Consider the following 20,771-nt stretch of genomic DNA (forward strand, 5'->3'; position numbering starts at 1 on the left):
GGGGTAAGCCCCATTTGAAAGGGCCTGCGTCAGTCTTACGCCTGCTGTGACGCAGGCGAAAGATATTGACGCATTTGCATCCTAGAAGTGGTGCAGTGAAATCTTATAGATTTCACTTTGTCACTTCTACAACCCTTTCTTGCGTCAATACGCCCCCTTGCATACATTATACCTGGCGCAGGTATAATGTGGCGCAGGGGTTTACTAAGTGACGCATTTACCTAGATGCATTACTTTGGAAATTATGGTGCAACAAGGCGCATTTTGTACGCCACTGGTGCATCACAAAAAGTGAAGCACCGGCGGCATAAAAGTGACGCACAGCCTCATAAATGAGGCCCGCAGTGTTTTGTGCACTGTACGGAAGGACACTGGCAGAGAAGGATGAACGAGCTATCTCTGCTTGAGGCTGGAATATTTGGGTGAGCCTTTGTGGCAAGACTATAATTTGCAATTTTATTCGAAAGGATACATATTCTCATGGTTTCTCTGAACTGGATAAAAGGTTGTGAACAGTGATGCCTGTGAAGTACAGCAAGTAAAATCAACATTCAGAAAGCATACACATCACATATATATATATTCACTGAAAAAAACATAGGTTTCAGGGACGTTATATTTAGAAATGAGCATTTAAAAAACCTTTGAAATTCACTGAAAAACCATAGGTTTCAGGTACAATGTAGTTAGTTGGACATTTCACGTGCACAAAACCAGAGGAATTCCACTGCTATAGTTAGTTGAGCTAACTATAACTTGCGCCCCCGCAATGCACTGCTGATGACGTCCCATATTAAATTATTAAATCATTCATGACATGGTCAGTGACATCACTGTCGACATCGCAAACGACATATATATATATATATATATATATATATATATATATATTCACTGAAAAAAACATAGGTTTCACAAACGTTATAGTTAGGAATTAGCATTTAAAAAACCTTTGAAATTCACTGAAAAAAACCATAGGTTTCACACCTGTTATAGTTAGCTGGACATTTTACTCATACAAAACCATTGAAATTCCCCCGTTATAGTTAGTTGTACTCACTCTAACTCACGCGCCCGCAATCCACTGCTGATAATGTCACATATTACATCATTCATGAAATGGTCAGTGACATCACTGATGACATCACTGATGATATCTCAAATGGCATCACTTATGACATCACTGATGAGATTACTGATGACATCATCCAGTGAATGTGGTTTGGTTTGATATTAAATATTTAATATAAACACACTACTTTGTATTGAAGAATGAGTGGATTTATAAATATAAATGCCGGATGGTGGATATAGTAACAGTGTCATTGATTGTTTCCTTGACTATTTTGTAGAGTCTCACTATATATAATGTGTAGTTACTAAACTGTGTGAATGTCTTTATTGTTTTGTCTTTATTGCTATGTAAAAGACTATGTTAATGGTTTTTAAGTGAGTATTTGTATGGGTAAATTAATGTCTATGTGGTTTGGTGGGGGTGTGTAATTTCCCAAAAATGTGTGAATAGTTCATTCATTAGGTAAATGAGGTTAGGACTACATTTTATAACAGTTCTTTCAGTGACTGTATATGTTTATGGGTGTGGTGGTGATGAAAAGTTTCTCTCAATGGTACATCTTCATTAAACTTGAAAAAAAGCAGTGTATCTTACAGTTATATCTAATTAAGTGTGCCTAAGACTTAGTGATTCTATGTGTCACTATATGGATAACTGTATATTTGTAATATTGATTTTATAACACACTAAGTGTGAGTTACTATCTACAAAAATAGATGAAGTAGTGTTTGTATAAGTGTGTAGGTGAGTAAATGTAATTATAATCAATAGTTTGCATAAGTCAGAAGGATGTCTTTATAAGTGAATACAATGTGTGCTGGTGTGTAATGTAGCAATAGGCGTATAAGTATATTTGATAGTGTTCTGTTGATTATTCACTGCATATAACACTGATTCTATAGGTAAGTGATTAGATGTGTGTATAGTTCTATGAATAACTGAGTGGGCGTTTAGAAATTTTTATTGGTGTGTCAATGGTTTCAAATATGGCACTTTCTATTTTACAGTGAGTGATGAAAGATTATACTAGTGTGTGATGAGGTGTATTTGATTGTCACATGGATGATGTCATCAGTGATGTCATTTGAGATGTCATCAGTGATGTCATCAGTGATGTCACTGACCATGTCATGAATGATGTAATATGTGACATCATCAGCAGTGGATTGCGGGTGCGCGAGTTATAGTGAGTACAACTAACTGTAACGAGGAATTCCAATGGTTTTGTATGAGTAAAATGTCCAGCTAACTATAACTGGTGTGAAACCTATGGTTTTTTCAGTGAATATATATATATATATATATAATAATGAAAACCGAAGGAAATTTGTGGAACAGAAGGGAAAAAGTAATGTGGAGACAAGTGTGCAGAAAACTACCGCAATAGAAGGAGCAGCGGTAGAAAGTTCCAGTTTTGATTCAATCTCCATATCAAGCGAATCCAGCATAGAGAGCGGAGAAAGGCCAACACCAGCAATTGTACTAGACATGGGAGAGGAATTGGATTTTTTAGTAGCAGAGAGACTACGCACATTGAGACCGAGAAAGGACAGCAAACAACAAAAAACACAAGAAAAAACAGACGGAGAAAAGAACGACGAAAAAAGCACAAACAAAAGAGGGAAAAACAAAAAGAAAAGCAATTGGACACGGAAAAAGTAGATTTAGATAGAACCATCATCAATCTGTCCAATGTGCCTTTGTCTGATGCGGAAAAAACTTTGTTGTCACTAGGTCTCAATTTTTGTCCTGGCCAAACGTTTAACTATAGCTCCACGAGAATAGATGTTTTCAGGTTTGTCAGAAAACTCAAGCTAAAAAAACATTTTTCTTTGAAGAATAACAAAGATAAAAATGACGAGCAACAGCGAGATATGAGCAATCATGTGGAGAGTTTGGGTATTAGGGCGGCAGACATTCCAACATACCTAGACCTACATGATTTGAACACTGGCGAGGCAGAAACTGATGAAACTGAATATGACCCCTCTACTCAGACCAGGATCAGAAACATCAACCAGCCCCTTTAAGAAAAAATCCAAATACATCCCCATGATGCTGAGGGATGCGTTGGATACGTTTCACGATTGCGTGGTTGAGGACATTAAAAAATTGAACAGACAAGTACAGTCCAAAAGATTCAAACAAAAAAAGTACATTGAACAAAGGAAAAGAGACTATGCCAAGTTGATGAAAAAACTAAGTGGGAACAACGAAATCATCATTAAGAAATCGGATAAAGGCGGCAACTTAGTAATCTGGCCCCGAGAAGATTACATCAAGGAGGCAAAGCGCCAACTTAATAACATTAACTGTTATGAGCCATCTAACACCAAAAAGTATAATATGGCTATAGATTCTCTTAAGAAGTTGCTGATGCAATTACGTAGTGATGGCCTGATTTCTAATGATGAGTTTAAATTTATGCATAATGAAAACCCAATTGTGCCGGTTCTTTATTTAATACCAAAAGTGCATAAATGTGTTTCTCCTGTTCCTGGCAGGCCTATCATTTCCGCTATAGGGGGTGCAGCGGAACAGGTAGGCCAATACGTAGATTTTTTCCTACAAAATTTTGTTAAAACCCTGCCCAGTTACATCAAGGATACTGGTGATTTCCTTGGCAAAGTGAGGAATATCCAATGGTCTGATGGAATGTATCTCATCTCATTAGACATTGAGTCTTTGTACACCAGCATAGACCACCAGGCAGGGTTGTCGGCTGTAAAATTCTTTTTGGACCAAAGACCGTGCGAATTCTATCAGCACAATAAGGCTCTAATTAATCTGATGAGTTGGTGTCTCAACAACAATTTCTTTCTATTTGGAAAGGAGTTGTTCAAACAACTAAGGGGCGTGGCCATGGGAGCCTGCTTCTCCCCCAGCTATGCGTGCTTGCACGTTGGCTGGAGGGAGGAGCAGGTCCTCAAGAGGGATTATTCTTCCATTTTTGAAGAAAACATCAAACACTACTACAGGTATATCGATGATATTTTCATCGTGTGGCAAGGCAGCAAAGAGAAAGCAGTGGAATTCATTAAAAACATCAATATAAACAATTTGAATCTCCACTTTACCCACCACATAGACAGTTCCAGTTTAGAATTTCTGGATGTCAAGCTGTACATAGTTGAAGGAAGAGTGGAAAGTACCCTGTTCAGAAAATCCACTGCTGGCAATGTCACGCTCCATGCCTCAAGTGCCCATCCCAGGCACCTGATTGCCAGCATCCCCTATGGGGAGCTGCTACGCCTGAAAAGGATATGCAGCACGGATGTTGAATTTAACACTTGTGCTGCAGAATCCATACGACGCATGAAGGCAAGAGGCTATTCCGATAAGATCTTGACAACAGCCTTAGCTAAAACATCTCTAAGATCCAGAGCCAGTCTACTTCCAGCCTCTACAGAGGAACAGTCTGTCCCGCAGGATTCATCTGATTTACCAGCAACCTCCGGGACAGTTGACAGTGTTCAATGTCCTAGACTAATCACAGCCTACAGTGAAAATGAACGTAAAATTAGATCTATCATCAATAAGAATTGGGCAATAGTATTAACTGACCCCGTTCTTAGGATGAATTTGCCATCTAGCCCCACCATAACATTCAGCAGAGCAAGGAACATGGGAGCTGTGTTAGATCCTACAAGCCCCGAAGTAAGAACTAAATCCAATTGGCTGAAACCCAAAGCTGGTTTTTACAGATGCTCCACATGTCGTGCGTGCAAGTTTGGGGTAAACACAACAGAATACCATACTCCATTCAGTCCCACACCACATAAGATATTGGGTAACTATAACTGTAAAACTGAATTTGCAGTTTACGTTCTCACTTGTACCTGTGGCCTCAATTACATCGGTAGCACCAAGCTGCAGGTACATGAGAGAATCCTTCAGCATTTACGTGCCATTCTGCATAGTGATCCCAATTACCCCGTGGCACGCCACTTTAAACAAGTACATGGAAACAACTTATCTTGTTTACAATATTATGTGGTATCCTCCGTCCCTAAACCACGCAGAGGAGGGAACAGAGAGGCATTGCTTAGGAGATTAGAAACTAAATTTATTCTTAACTTCGACAGCAAATGCCCAAATGGACTGAATAACACCGAAGATATGTATACGTGTCTGTAATTTGAGTATTCTGATTGTTCTCCATAGCTAAGTTGGGTATACCTTATATCTCAGAATCTATTGCTGGTCTTGATGCAGATACCCTACTTTCAGTATGTTTTTATTGTTAATTTGGGGTATTGATAAGAATATTCGGTAGCTTCTGACATATGCTTTATGACAGCTGTCAATTTCTTATCTCACGAATTCACACTATGGCCGAGACATTAGATTAGAGGTTGGGCATCATTGGTATGAGAAAAGTGGTCACCTTGAACATGGTCCAAGGATATAAGAACTGACTCTAAAAAACTTGATGCCATCACTTAACATATCTTCTTTGTGTTATGTCTCGGCCTTGGTTTGGTTACAATATGCATCTTTATCTTGTAATCATTTTATCTGTGCACGAAATAACACATTTTTTGCACATGGGAGACTTGAAGGGGAAAAATTATAAGTATTGCTGCTATGCTCTATATTCTTGTTGCACATTCTTTTTAATCAGAGTCACAGATCAGTTAGTAATTATATGCATTTATGCAGTCATGATGAATTATATTATTGCACTTTACAACGTGTATATGGATTTATCCAGGAATTTAAATTTGCCAAACGGACTTTTTTTGAAATTAGACTGTGGTTTCAAAAATATTTTCTTGACGATACTTTGCAAAAAATTATGTTTCCGTTCCAATTAATTTTATGAACGGAACTGATATCGTTGTAAGGATAATACGTCTAATGGCATAATGATTGTCAAACATTAGCAATATCACACCGATTGTATTAAAATCATGCAGTCTGTTTGCTATGTCTATCACTAACTTGCTGAACATGTGACCTGAGTGGGAAGGGCATATCATTTAAATGGCTTCAACCAGTTACAGCCTTTATGTGATCAAGGGCGCCTGAGCCCGAAACGCGTCATCTGTTGACTGCTGCTGAAGGTTGAAATAAAATAACATCTTGCCTGACAAAGAAGTGGTTCGCTTCTCCTTCTTCGCCGCCGAGGCTTTGGTGGAAGTGGTTGGAGTTTTTTGCTTGCGATATATATATATATATATATATATCCATTCATGAAAAAATGATAATCCAGCACTCCGCTTGTTAGAAGTTAGATTTATTCAGCACACTGTGAAAGCCTACGCGTTTCGAACCTGATGGTTCCTTCTCACGGCAGTGTTACACAGTTGTCCTACTTCACTTTTTCTATTTATATATATGCAAGTAATAGTGCATTATGGGACATGCAGTTTTTGTGACATTTTACCTGCTATGATCGTTTTTCAGCAGTTATTACATTATTTGAATTTCTGCATTGTTACATGTTTTAACTTTTTCATGTTTATATTTACATTTATACGTAAATACATTCTTTTAGTGATGGCTAAGTGCCCTAATTCATTGTTATTCAGGCATGCACATTGTCCCATCCGCACTTTATGGTGACACGGCAGTGTAGTATGCTATGCACAATGTTTGGTCTTAATTGTCCTTTTTGTGGAGCTTTCTGGTTTAGTTCTTTGATTTGTGTGTGCATGCAGTATCTATATCTCGGGCTGAGTGCCCTTGCCACTGCCACATGTTGGTCACCATAAAAGTTCAATTGCAACGATCAAAAAGATAGAAAGCATTCATGGTCTTTGTTAAATGTTCTTATGTTTTTAGCAGTCATGTTTTTCAAAGGCCCTCATATTTAACAATTTCATTCCTAATAGAGTCTAGAGATGAAAGTAAAGTTCCTCATCCCCATTCAATCCTATGGGATGTTTTGTTTTGAATCGCATAATTAGTTTGGATTCTAGTCTTCGCAGTTTGAGTTTCCAGTTGCCACCTCGTTCGTGCTGCTGGATAGTTGCCACTCCAAAGAATTGAATATCTATCCATGTGTTATTAGTATGGTTTGAGAGATGTTTTGCCATCGCATATGCAAAGTCTTTGTTCTGAATAGCACAAATGTGCTCCAAGATTCTTTTTTTCAATGGGCAGGTGGTGCTTTCAATGTACCTCTTTCCACAGTGACATTAGAGCATGTACACTACGAAGCTCGTCTCACAGGTTATGTGCTCTCTTATTGTGTAGGTTTTGTCTGCTGGATCTTTTAACATCTTGGTGTTTTTTCCTATCTTGCAGGCTTTGCAAGTATTGCATCTTACAAATCCTTTTTTCTTTTCAGTTAGCCAGTTGTTTGTTTTTTTGTTTTCAAAGTGGCTATGTACCAAATGATCCGAAAGGTTGGGAGCTTTTCTGTAGGTTATTAATGGTCGATCTCCAACATTCTTTCCTATATCTGGATCTTTTTGGATCAGATGCCAGTACTTGCTGAGTAGTTTTTGTATTTTGTAACTTTCTTTGCTGTATGTGATGATCATTCTTGGCGGTTCAGTTGTATTTTTTGTCTCATTTTCGTTTTGCTTTTTATGTTTAGATAGTAGCGTTTCAGCTCTTGATTTGTTTCTGGCTTTCGTTTCTCCTTTGAGGATGTCTTGATATTTGTATCCGCGTTGTGAAAATCTCTCTTTAGTTTCATTAAAGTTCTTCTCCATTTCACTTTCTTCTGAGCAGTTTCTCCTCATTCTTAGGAGTTCCCCATAGGGAATGCTTCTCTTTAGTTTTTCCGGATGAAAGCTGCGTCCATGCAATATACTATTTGTGGCCGTTTTTTTCCTGTGCGTGGTTGTTTGTATTTGATTATTTTGCACATAAAACTTGGTATCCAGGAATTCCACTTCTTTGTTGCTGATGGTGTAAGTGAATTTTAGGCCTACTGCATTGTCATGAGTGATGTAATATGTGACGTCATCAGCAGTGCATTACACGTGCAAGTTATAGTGAGTCCAACTAACTATAACGTGGAATTTCAATGGTTTTATGTCAGTAAAATTTCCAGGTAACAATAACTGATGTGAAACCTATGGTTTTTTCAGTGAATTTAATAGGTTTTTTAAATGCTAATTCCTAACTATAACTGGTGTGAAACCTATGGTTTTTTCAGTGAATATATATAAATATATATATATATATATATATATATATATATATATATATATATATATATATATATATATATATATATATATATATATATTACCTACTGTCGGAATGCACTGCTGATGCCGTCACATATTACATCACTCATGACATGGTCAGTGACATCACTCATGACATCACTGATGACATCTCAAATGACTTGACTGATATCATCACTGATGACTAAGCATGGGCTGAAAATTCGTTCCGCTCGCGGAATTTGCGGATTTTCCGTGATTTCGCGATCCGCAAATCTTGCGAAATCGTGGTAAAATCCGCAAATCAGCGTGGACGAATTTTCAGCCAAGTACTTACAGGGTTACAGCAGCATGTGCAAAAGTTGAAGCTAATTTTTTGTAACCTTTTACAAAAGAGTTACAAAGAAATTAACTTCAACTTGGGCACCTGCTGCTGTAAGCCTGTAAGCACTTCCTGGCGCCTCGTTGCCTACTTGCAACTATTCTCTGACCCTTGAAGCAGGGTCATAGAATAGTTACAAGTAGGCAATGAGGTGCCTGTCACGAAAATTAAACCTCAACAAGAAGCACTGGCAGATATAAAAACAAGCATTTGCAATGCAATAGGTCTCGCGTTAGGAAAGTTTGAGCTATTGGTCTTGTAAATGACAATTTGTTTTATTTATGTGTTGGTTTTGAAAATAGCTAAATTAATAGCTTTGTCATTTACAATGCCAATAGTTATAACTTTCGCAAATGTGACACCTATAGCATTTGTAATGCAACATGTTTTGGATTTACGTGACTTAGCTGTATTGATATTACAAATTACAATGGCTTTTAATTTTTTTAAATAATTATTACTTAAATAAAAGCGATTTTAATTTATAATGGCAATAGCTTAAACTTTTGTAAATAACTTTTGTGAAGATTATGTTCAGTGTATTTTATTGTGACGAAAATCCAAGAACAGAATTGAAATATTAACATCTTTTTGTGACATTTGTAATAAAGTTTGAAACATTGAGAGAACATATTTGAACCAGTTGTTGTTGAATGGTTGCGCAGATTGATGCTGGGGTGGTGCTGAGTGGTGCTGTAGTGGTGCTGAGTGGTGCTGTGATGATGCTGAGTATTGCTGTGGTGGTGCAGAGTGATACTGGGATGGCGCTGAGTGATTCTGGGGTGGTGCTGAGTGGTGCTGTGGTAGTGCTGAGTGATGCTGTGGTGGCGCTGAGTGGTGCTGTGGTGGTGCTGATTGGTGCTGTGGTGGTGCTGAGTGATGCTATGGTGGTGCTGTGGTGGTGCTGAGTGATAATGTGGTGGCGCTGAGTGATGCTGTGGTGGCGCTGAGTGATGCCGTGGTGGCACTGAGTAGTGCAGTGGTGGTGCTGAGTGGTGCTGTGGTGGTGCTAAGTGATGCTGTGGTGGTGCTGAGTGATGCTGTGGTGGTGCTGAGTGGTGCTGTGGTGGTGCTGAGTGATAATGTGGTGGTGCTGAGTGATGCTGTGGTAGTGCTGAGTGATGCTGTGGTGGAATTGAGTGTGCTGTGGTAGTGCTGAGTGGTGCTGTGGTGGTGCTGAGTGATGCTGTGGTGGTGCTAAGTGGTGCTGTGGTGGTGCTGAATGATAATGTGGTGGCGCTGAGTGATAATGTGGTGGTGCTGAGTGATGCTGGGGTAGCGCTGAGTGATGATGTGGTGATGCAGAGGGCAGAAAGGCACAAACAGCAGTCTAACAAAGGGCAGAAGGGCATAAAAACAAGGGAAAAACAAGTCTAACAGAGGGCAGAAGAGCACAAAAAACAGTCTAACAGAGGACAGAAGGGCAGAAAAACAAGGGAAAAATGAGTCTAACAGGGGGCAGAAGGGCACAAAAAACAAGTCTAACAGGGGGCAGAATGAATCCCGCCCTGCATGTTTGTCCACGAAGATGCCACCTTTTTGTGCAATACCTCTACTCAACTGGAGTACTTTCTACTGTCTAATCAGTAAGTGCTCCCTCGTTGGCTAAATGTATAGGGGCAGATTTACAATAACTGGCACATCCCGAGGGATGCGCCAGTTATTGTGCGCCGCAGCTCCGCCACCCATGGTGCTCCGCATTTACAATGCGGCACACCATGTGGCAAAAAAGGCACAGATGCGTCACCCATCTGTGCCGTAAAAGCAGCGCATTGCTGGAGCTGCGACGCGCTTGCGACACAGCTCCAGCAATGCTCTGGGGGGCCCTATCTCCCCAATGCTGCACCAAGCCTTGCGCCCGCTTCAAGCAGGCGCAGGGTTTTGACGCAGCATTGGCCTATAAGTGACTGAGTGAAATCTTGTAGATTTCACTCAGCCACTTTTAGGAGGCGTTCCTGCGCAGGAATGCCCTCCCCTGCGCCGGAACGCATCCTGATGGAGCAGGGCTTTACAACGTGACGCATCTCTCAGATGTGTCATGTTGTTAACACCCAGCACCATGGCGCATCTTTTGTGCTGCTGCTGTGTCACAAAAGGTCTTGGTAGAGGGTGGCAGTGGTGAACCAGAGGGTGGCAGTGATGAACCAGAGGGTGACAGTGATGAACCAGAGGGTGGCAAGGGTGAACCAGAGGGTGGCAGTGATGAACCAGATGGTGGCAGGGGTGAACCAGAGGGTGGCAGTGGTGAACCAGAGGGTGGCATGGGTGAACCAGAGGGTGGCAGTGGTGAACCAGAGAGTGGCAGTGGTTAACCAGAGGGTGGCAGTGCTGAACCAGAGGGTGACAGTGGTTAACCAGAGGGTGGCAGTGGTGAACCAGAGGTGCTGTGATGAACCAGATGGTGGCAGTCGTGAACCAGAGGGTGGCAGTGGTGAATCAGAGGGTGACAGTGCTGAACCAGAGGGTGGCAGGGGTGAACCAGAGGGTGCTGTGATGAACCAGAGGGTGGCAGTGGTGAACCAGAGGGTGGCAGTGCTGAACCAGAGGGTGACAGTGGTTAACCAGAGGGTGGCAGTGGTGAAACAGAGGTGCTGTGATGAACCAGAGGTTGGCAGTCGTGAACCAGAGGGTGGCAGTGGTGAACCAGAGGGTGACAGTGCTGAACCAGAGATTGGCAGGGGTGAACCAGAGAGTGGCAGTGCTGAACCAGAGGGTGGCAGTGGTGAACCAGAGGGTGGCAGGGGTGAACCAGTGGGTGGCAGGGGTGAACCAGAGGGTGGCAGTGATGAACCAGAGGGTGGCAGTGGTGAACCAGAGGGTGCTGTGCCCATACACGACCGCATGGGTAACTTCGCCATGCAAGCAGCCCGCGAACACGCAAAAAGCCCCATGAACACGCAAAAAAACAGCGAACGCGCAAAAAAGCCCGCGAACACGCAAAAAACCCAAAATCCGCAAATTTGCACAAATTCGTGGATTTTGCGGATTGCGAATTCCATTTTGTAAGAATTTGCAGAACGCGAATTCGCAAATTTCGCCCATACTTACTGATGACATCATCCTTGTGAAAGAGTGGCAGACCTCCTCTCAGCGTAATATAACCCTTGATACCCACATTCAAAAATAGAAACTACGGGCCCGATTCACAGAATGAACTTACTACTTTTGGCATTCACAGAATGCACTTACTACTTTTTGTATTCACAGAATGAACTTACTCATTTCGGTATTCACAGAAGTTAGGACTACTAACTTTAGGACTCTTAAATGCCTTCTGTGAATACCGAAAGTCTTAAAATTAGGATTTTTCGCAATTTAGTAGTAGTAAAGTTAGGACTCCTAACTTTAGGACTCCTAAATGCCTTCTGTGAATACCGAAAGTCTTAAAATTAGGATTTTTCTCAATTTAGTAGTAGTAAAGTTAGGACTCCTAACTTTAGGACTCCTAAATGCCTTCTGTGAATACCGAAAGTCTTAAAATTAGGATTTTTCTCAATTTAGTAGTAGTAAAGTTAATTATCCTAACTTTACTACTACTAAATTGAGAAACATCATAATTTTAAGACTTTCGGTATTCACAGAAGGCATTTAGGCATCCTAAAGTTAGTAGTCCTAACTTTACTACTACTAAAGTGAGAAAAATTGTAATTTTAAGACTTTTGGTATTCACAGAAGGCATTTAGGCATCCTAAAGTTAGTAGTCCTAACTTTACTACTACTAAATTGAGAAAAATCATAATTTTAGGACTTTGGGTATTCACAGAAGGCATTTAGGAGTCCTAAAGTTAGGAGTCCTAACTTTACTACTACTAAATTGAGAAAAATCCTAATTTTAAGACTTTCGGTATTCACAGAAGGCATTTAGGAGTCCTAAAGTTAGGAGTCCTAACTTTACTACTACTAAATTGAGAAAAATCCTAATTTTAAGACTTTCGGTATTCACAGAAGGCATTTAGGAGTCCTAAAGTTAGTAGTCCTAACTTCTGTGAATACCGAAATGAGTACGTTCATTCTGTGAATACCAAAAGTAGTAAGTGCATTCTGTGAATACCAAAAGTAGTAAGTGCATTCTGTGAATGCCAAAAGTAGTAAGTTCATTCTGTGAATCGGGCCCTGTAATTTTCCAAAAAATGTAGATACCAATTCCAGTTAGAACAACCTATTCAGTAATTCCAAAATCTATATACACATCCAGTCATTCAGTAACAGTTCTATATAGGCACTCATACATGTACTCACTTATCATATGTACTCATACACCTATACATCTTATTACACACAGACACTCATCTATAGAGTTACTCACACACAAACTCACACATGCAAATAAACTATCAAACATCCATTTACTCGCATATACAGCTATACACCCACCACTACACTTCTACAGAATCATACACATACTTACTCTCTTAAACAATCACTTATAGAAACACATACTTATTTATACAGGAACTCTTACAATCTCTCGCTCTCACATATACTCACTTATATACATCAATACTCACATATACTAGTTTAACTCATATGTAGTTACTCATAAAGATACTATTGAGACAGTGATTCACTCACTAACACACCCATACACACACTTATCCACCCATATAGTCCTGCACACATGCTGTCTTCAAAACACATATAAACAGTGAGTCACCCATTCATTAAGTATGGGCGAAATTTGCGAATTCGCGATCCGCTAATTCACGCGAAAGTGAATTTGCAATCTGCAAAATCTGCGAATTTGTGCAAATTTGTGAATTTTTTTGCGTGTTCGGGGGGCTTTTTGCGTGTTCGCAAGCCGCTTGCAGCGCATCGACCCCGAAGTTACCCATGTGATCGTACACAGGCGCGGCCATCTTGATCGCGTTGCGTATTTCCGTTTCCGGTCGCTATCTGCATGCTCGCGTTGTGCGCTGGGCGCGATTACGTGTTCACGGGCGTTTTTGCGTGCTCGCGGGGGAAATATCACGCAAACTTACCCATGCGGTCATCAATGGGCGCGGCCATCTTGTTTTTCATTCATTGCTATGGTTCTGGGCATGCTTTTCCAATCCTTAGCTAATATTTGCAATCCTTTGTTTCTTTTAACTTTTGTTTGATATTTTTTACTCATTATCTATCCCTCTTTTTTCGACATCTATATTTTGTTTTTTTTTCTACTTTTGGTTACTTTTAAAGATACTTTTTTAACTCTTTTCTTTTCTTTACATTTTCCCTTTTCTTTCCTATTTTTTTTTTTTGCAGCTGTCCAGGACCATGGCAAAGGGAGCCGGGAAGAGTAAGGGAAAGGGTCCCGCACCCCGTACCCAGCTCCCATGCGGGCGCTTAAGGGGGGAAGCAGTTGTAGCCCGGGAGATTTCCAGCGCAGTGGAGGTGGCCGCACTGATGTTCTTCGTTCAGCGACACCTCCCCAAAACCGTTGCGGCAGGCAGCAGGCTCGGTGCCAGGTACGGGCTCCGGGAGCATCGCCAGCTATGGGGGAAGGTGTGCCAGGCCATGTATCGTCAGTCTGGGGTCAGGCATACCTTCAGCCAGGTGACACACCGGTTGTCAGACGTCCTGGACTGGGAACACGACCTGTTCGACCTGCTAGGCTTCAATATCCCTGGGCTTCGTGAGTAGTAGTAGCTATTTAATCACTACTCTGTTTTCTCCTGCTCTATGTTATCATATTGCATATGTTTGTTTTTTCCAAAGAGCAAGAATGCTGCCGATTACATTGCAGGTAAATTATGTTTCAAAAGCTTCTGTGATTGCAGGTGCTGGCCTGCTCACTGGCGGTCCTACTATGCTTACTTGTTTTCAATGTTGTGTTCATTTGGCCTGGGTGATGATTATGTATCAGTGTACTTTACAGAACTGTGTAATGCTAGACATTAGAGACTCAAGTCCAGTCCTTCCTTTGTACTCCTGCCACCAAGAAGAGATAGTGGTGGTGATCATGACAGACTGTGTCTGTCACTTCGTGTACAGCGGAGTGCTGCCTGCCAGTCCTAGTAGAACCTTTTTGTAGTTGGTTTAGTGAGTAACATAACTTTCCAAGTAGACGGTCCGCGAATCCAGCAATATCCTATTAGACCACATCAGATAGGTCAATAAATTTAGTGCAATTGTTGTCTATTTCCCCAAAATAATTTGTTATTGTTTTATTAAATGTTTGATGTGGTTGACAACAGTCATCCATGTTTGTGTCTTTCTTTCATGTTGTACATCAGCTTCCCCCAGGGGCAAGGGGACACAGGAGGAGGTAGGGGCGCCGGCAGAGCAGGGACAACAGCAGGAAGGCCAGGATCGGTCCGGCGAGGGCTCCTCTGCTGGCCCCAGTAAGTTTTCCTGTTAATATTAATAATTATACTTTTCTATCTTTTACAGCACCTGTATTTTTTCCAAACGTTCCTCATTCTATTTTTTACTAAATCGTCTTTGATCTTCTTGTAGACTGTTTCTAAATTCTTATCCTGCCTCTAGTATGACTCCCTGTGGTACTACTAGATTATCATTAGTCTATCTGTGTAGCTAACTATGCTTGCACAGTTGGCAAAAGGTGTTAAACAAAACTCCTATTCTATTCAGCAATAGCTCTATGCACTGAGTGCAGTCCTCTGGGTTGCCCTTACTGTCTATTGAAGTCTTCTAAATGTTTATGCTTTGACAATTCCCAACAATAAAATGTCAATGGCCACCAAGAATAAGATACTAGTTTACTTTTTGATTGGATAGGAGGACAATCCATACTACTAATGTTGCAGGGACTATTCTGCACAAACAGAACTATGGACAGGAAATAAGGCATTGGTTATGAATTAAAATAGGCGCAGTAAGACTTTCCACATACCTCAGTCATAACAGAAGTTGAACCCCCAATCTCCTTACTGACTAGCTAGTGTGTCAGAGTCATTATTTTAGCTCCCGAATGAAGTGATGATTGATACCCAATGATTGTACAACCCAGGACATAAGACTACAGAGTCAGAGTCCCGACCTCTCTGAGCCACCGACAATGCTTGCAAATTGCAAACCCTTTTGCTCACTCACTCATGACCAAAAACCACAGAGTCTATGTAAGTTTTAAAGCGTTATCAAAAGTAAAAACATTTATTAAAATCAACTTCATCATATAAGATAAACGGGAAAAGATTCAAAACTGAAAAGTGGCTGATTTCACACATTAATTGTGGGAGAGCCCTCACCTGGTTGGAACTTCAAGTCTTCTTTGTGGGGGATGAATTGTTGCTGACTCCAAGTGATGATGATCTGATCTTGCTCTTGTTCTTAGAAGGGAAGCTTCTGTCTGTTATGAGAAAAATGGTGCATGTTAAAAAGCAAGCATTCATCAGTTGTGCCAAAAAGTGTAGCAAGACATGTTACGGCTAAGCATAAATAAAAAAAAGCCTTTCCTAAAGAAAGGGAAATGTGTAGTTTCGAGACTAGAGAGTCACAAATTATTAAATTTGTTTATGTAGTACTAGTAAAAAATTTTCATTCCTATAAAAAATAGGGAGTGGTGTATATGGCATCTAAGAATATGAAATGTATTTTCTAGGCGGAACATCGGCACAACCATCCTTCATTGCCGGGGCCAGCGCTGAAGTGGGCACTCCTGGGGCGGAGGCGGTGGAAGAGCCATCAGAAACTGCTGTGGGGGATGCCACGGAAGTGGTGGGCAGTGGTAAGCTATTATATTCCTTACTTATTGAGTTTGCAGACTGCAGAGTATGCTCTCTGCACTGGTGTATATGTTGTACAGTGCAAGTACACTTTACTGTTTAGAAGACTTACAAATTTAGAAGTAAGTTTTTGTCAACCAGGTAGAAGACATTCACCCTTGACTTCGCATGAGCAATAGCATTAGCGGCGGGAGTTGACGAGTAACCAATGGCCTCCTCTAAATTTGACTTCAACTCAGCTGTGAAAGTTTTATCGAGAAGCCAAGTCAGATCAGAGATAAAGTTGATGGATGGGATGAACGAAAAGGGAAAGAAGGGTGTAAGGAAGGACAAGCAAGTTAAAAATAATGACTGGCAAAGAATGATACATGTTTTTGAATGCTGCCCGAGGTGGCTCGGAATATGATGCATGGCCGGTTGAAGGTTGAAGCACGGATTGGCGGAAGGAGAAAGGGAAGAGGACTGCCTGGGTGGGTGAAACAGAAACTGTATATGTGCGCAATATATCCTTTGGGTCAAATTCAAATGCAAGTTAAGCACGGATGCATGGCTGGCGGTTTCCAAAATAAAATAAAAAGGTGGTTTTTCTGTGAGAAAAACTAAGGTTTGTCCAGTTGAGACATTAAGAAGAATGATTGACATTTACTTTGAATGGATGGATGCCTGGATCATGGTACTATCTTACTCATAGATAGCATAGGTGTAGAGTAGACGGTCACTGGAGGAAGTAAGTGTTACTTTGAAGAGCATTTAAAACCGCACCCGCATGTCCATTCCAGTTTAGCAAAGGCGAGGAAAAGAAGATATAATTTATCAGAATACTACCATGACTAGTAACAGTAGGTTTCAAGCACAGCATATATCCTGCCATTATGGGGGCCACTAACTATCTCTGTTAAAAATTTTATTACAACTCTGTCATTCATGTGTGGCATATCAATGTTCACTCCATAAAAAAACAAAGCATCCCATATGTAAGCAAATATCCTGTGAAGGGATAGATAATCATATTATTTATCTTCTTCATTTTCCTTTTCTAGTAGTCATTGGCACTGCAGGGTGAAAGTTAAATTAATCAAGCGCTGGGATGCCTCCGGGCAGCTATGCGCTATATAAATGCTTCTCACAATCACAATCACAGTAGCCATTGTAACAGAGTATGGCCAGTACCACCCGTAATAGAAAAGTAAGACCTTCACCACCTGCATGTACTAGAGTGGTACAGTAACGCAAGTCTGTGTCATCATGGCTTGCGTCTGTTTTTTTTGTGTGCAAGTTGACTGCGCTGGCATTATGCCGGCTTCCACAAGTTTACGTATCAATTTTGCTAAACGAGAGAAGAAGAAGACTGGTGTACCGTCTGAGTCTAATGTAGTGAGTCCATATAGTGCTAGTGGAATTCCTGAAACTCCCACTAATGTTAGAGCAGAGGCCGATGAAGTGGGAGGTTAGATAGATACAGGCCACAAATGTTATGTACTGTGCTTGCAAGTTACTAGTGCTACTGTGACACGACTTTCTGCTGAATTATTTGGTGTTAATCTTAAAGAGCATTGGTTACAGTATGTTTTTCTTTCTTCATATAGATGCTACTTCCAAACCAACACGGAAGGAGCTGGCTAGACAGGCCCGGCAAAGGAAGCTGGAGGCGATTGTCGCCGAATATCAGCGGCTGGTGGACCAGTAGGAGGAGGACACGCAGTCGCAGTCCACAACAACATCCACCACGACAGATGCATCCTCCTCCGCGCACCCTGGGTCAGCCAGTCAGCTCAAGCCTCCAGTGGTACGGAGCAGTGGTACTGCAGCCACCGCCACCACCAAGCAGCCAAAAAATCAGCTGCCCCCCACAGCAGGTGCAAGGCACGCATCCACCGCCTAACCCTCAGGGTGTCCAACCTTGAGCAGTAGATGGAGAGAGTGAAAACCCTGCTCAAGAAGATCCTCTGCAGGGAGCAACAGGACCACCTGGCCAAAGGACACCGCCGGCGGCAGTAGAGGATGAGAGACCGTCCCTTGCCCCTTTTTTAAAGACTTTTGGGGGGGTGGGAATTGGGAGTTGGGTTTTTTGTACTTTATGGACTTTTTATTTCACGGACATTCTTTGGGGTTAGGGAGGGTGGGGTGGGTCGGGTCTTGCGGGATAGTTTATTTTTGTTAGGGATAAAAATAATATTTTACTTTCAACTTAAACATATCATACGTGTTTTTACTGTTTTGCGGGGAAGGCGGGGGTAACTGTACGTTTGTTTTCCTGAAACTTAACTGGCTGCTTGATTCAAATTGTCTAAGTAATTGCCCAAATGTTTACAAAAGTAAGTGCCACTCACAGATTTAGTGAGTTCAATTGTCCTACTACTTTACTAGTACTACAGTCAGTCTCTCCTCTCTCCTACTGCTCCATTATTCTTCCTCCCCCAAACGCTTATCTTACCTGTGATTCAGGTTTGAGAATAGGGCTAGGCACAGGGCTGGCTTCATGGAAATGGTGATGAAGGTTGGCAATCCTGGGTGGATGACATGGCATCGTTGCGGTGGTAGTAGTGTTGGTACACAGTGGCAGTAGCAGCATATGACAAAAAAGAAATTGAAACCTTGAGTGACCTGAGCGGAGCATTAGAACAGTACGATAGATAGCACAGTACACAAGAACAGTGCCATAATTTATCCTAACAAATGCTAAAGTATTTAATTCAAAGTATAACTACTAGTTGCGTGGAGTTTGGCTTTGGCTACTACAAGAAATAGTACTGAAGGTGAAGGATACAGCAGCGTAATCATTCGCCACGTGTAGGAGGAGGATGTTCTTGATGATCAATCTAGTTGATGGTGCACATGAAAATCAAATTTGATTTACAAATAGTCATGGGTGTGTATCAAGCTGAGTAAGAAAATATCCTCGGATTCCTTCACCAGCCTTGAAATTAATTTTCTGTTGCTTTGACCTTATCCTCCCCAGCAAGTGTGTGGAATTATTGTTGTCATTTAGTCACACCTCAATAAAAACTACACAGCCCGAGGGAAGAGGGTTAGGGTTTGAAAATTGGATGGGAATGGGGTGTATGTGAAAAGTTTTGTGGAGAGAGGAAAAAAACACAGCATGGACAAACAACAAATGAAGATAAACAAATCTTTGGATATGAAGATATCCATAAATCTTTTAAGGGACATAAAGGAAGTGCATGCATTACTGCATGCATTAAGTTGATTGCTAAATAGATGGTTAGGTTACTTAAACTAAGTAGTACTTTATACAACTTACTAACTATGAAGAAACAATGTGACAGTGCAGGGCAGCAGTAATTACACAATTTCACTTGCCCATCTACCCCCAGAGAGAATAAACAACACTTAGTACATGAAATAAGTTTTAAAAATAGCAAATAAATACATATACAATGGCTGGAGGGATGAATTTGAAGCAGAGAGCAAACAAATGCACAGAGTCACACTCATAGAATTTCACAACAATAAGATTATTTAAAAGATAAGGTGAAGTGTAGAGAATACTGTAACTGTATGTTGTAGTTGTCATGTTGAATTTGGGAAGATGCGTACATCCAGCCATTCCTCTCATTCGCGGTACTCCTCCATTCCATCTGACGCTCCGTCGATCAATCTTGGTGACCAGACACACTGTCCACTGCCTGCCTAGCGGATGCGAAATAGCGGATCGCTAATGGTAAGCCTGAGTTCATCGACATTTTTCCAATCGCACAGGGTAAAAGCCGGCCTGTAATTGTTGATGGAAAAACAGGAGGTGATATTAACACCACGGGGAAACAAGTATAAGGTACGCTGTGTAGTGCAAAAATAACACTTTCAGTTTCAGAGTCGACAGTATTACATACAAGCTTCATTTCGAGTCTCCTTTCCAAGGATAGTAATTAGTAAGTATGGGCAAATTGTGCTAATATTTCCCCTCAAGCTAGGTGCAAACTGCTATTTTAGAACAAAATTAGACCTTCCCAGCAGTGCCCCAAATCCCGCAACCCACCCCCAAACATCTAGAACCCCCCAAGCAGCCCCCCAAAAACATGCAATACTGCTAGGCCTCAGTTTAAATTTCCCAAAACGCTGTCTGCATCTAGGCCCAAACCCCCCTTTCCCACCATGGATTTTCTTCAAACCATTTGCAATCAAAATTAGACCTTCCCAACAGTGCCCCCAGACCCCCCAACCCACCCCCAAAAACTTAGAACCCCCCAAAAACACGCAAGTGAGCTAAAAAGGAAAAACGTTTTCACCAGGATTTTCTCCAAACCACTTGCATCCGATATTAGACATTCCCAGCAATGCCCCCAGACCCTTCAACCCACCCGCAAAAAAGTAGAACACCCCCACACAGGCCAAAAGCAAAAATGGAAAATGTCACACAGAAAATTTGAGGCCTACCTCAAAATCACTCCAAGCGTGCTCTGCAGCTAGGCCCTAACTCCCCTTTTCCACCATAGATTTTCTTCAAACCACTTGCAATCAATATTAGACTTTCCCAGCAGTGCTCCCAGACCCCCCAACCC

The sequence above is a fragment of the Lissotriton vulgaris genome, chromosome 3_1, assembly GCF_964263255.1.
Source record: "Lissotriton vulgaris chromosome 3_1, aLisVul1.2, whole genome shotgun sequence".
Taxonomy (NCBI): domain Eukaryota; kingdom Metazoa; phylum Chordata; class Amphibia; order Caudata; family Salamandridae; genus Lissotriton; species Lissotriton vulgaris.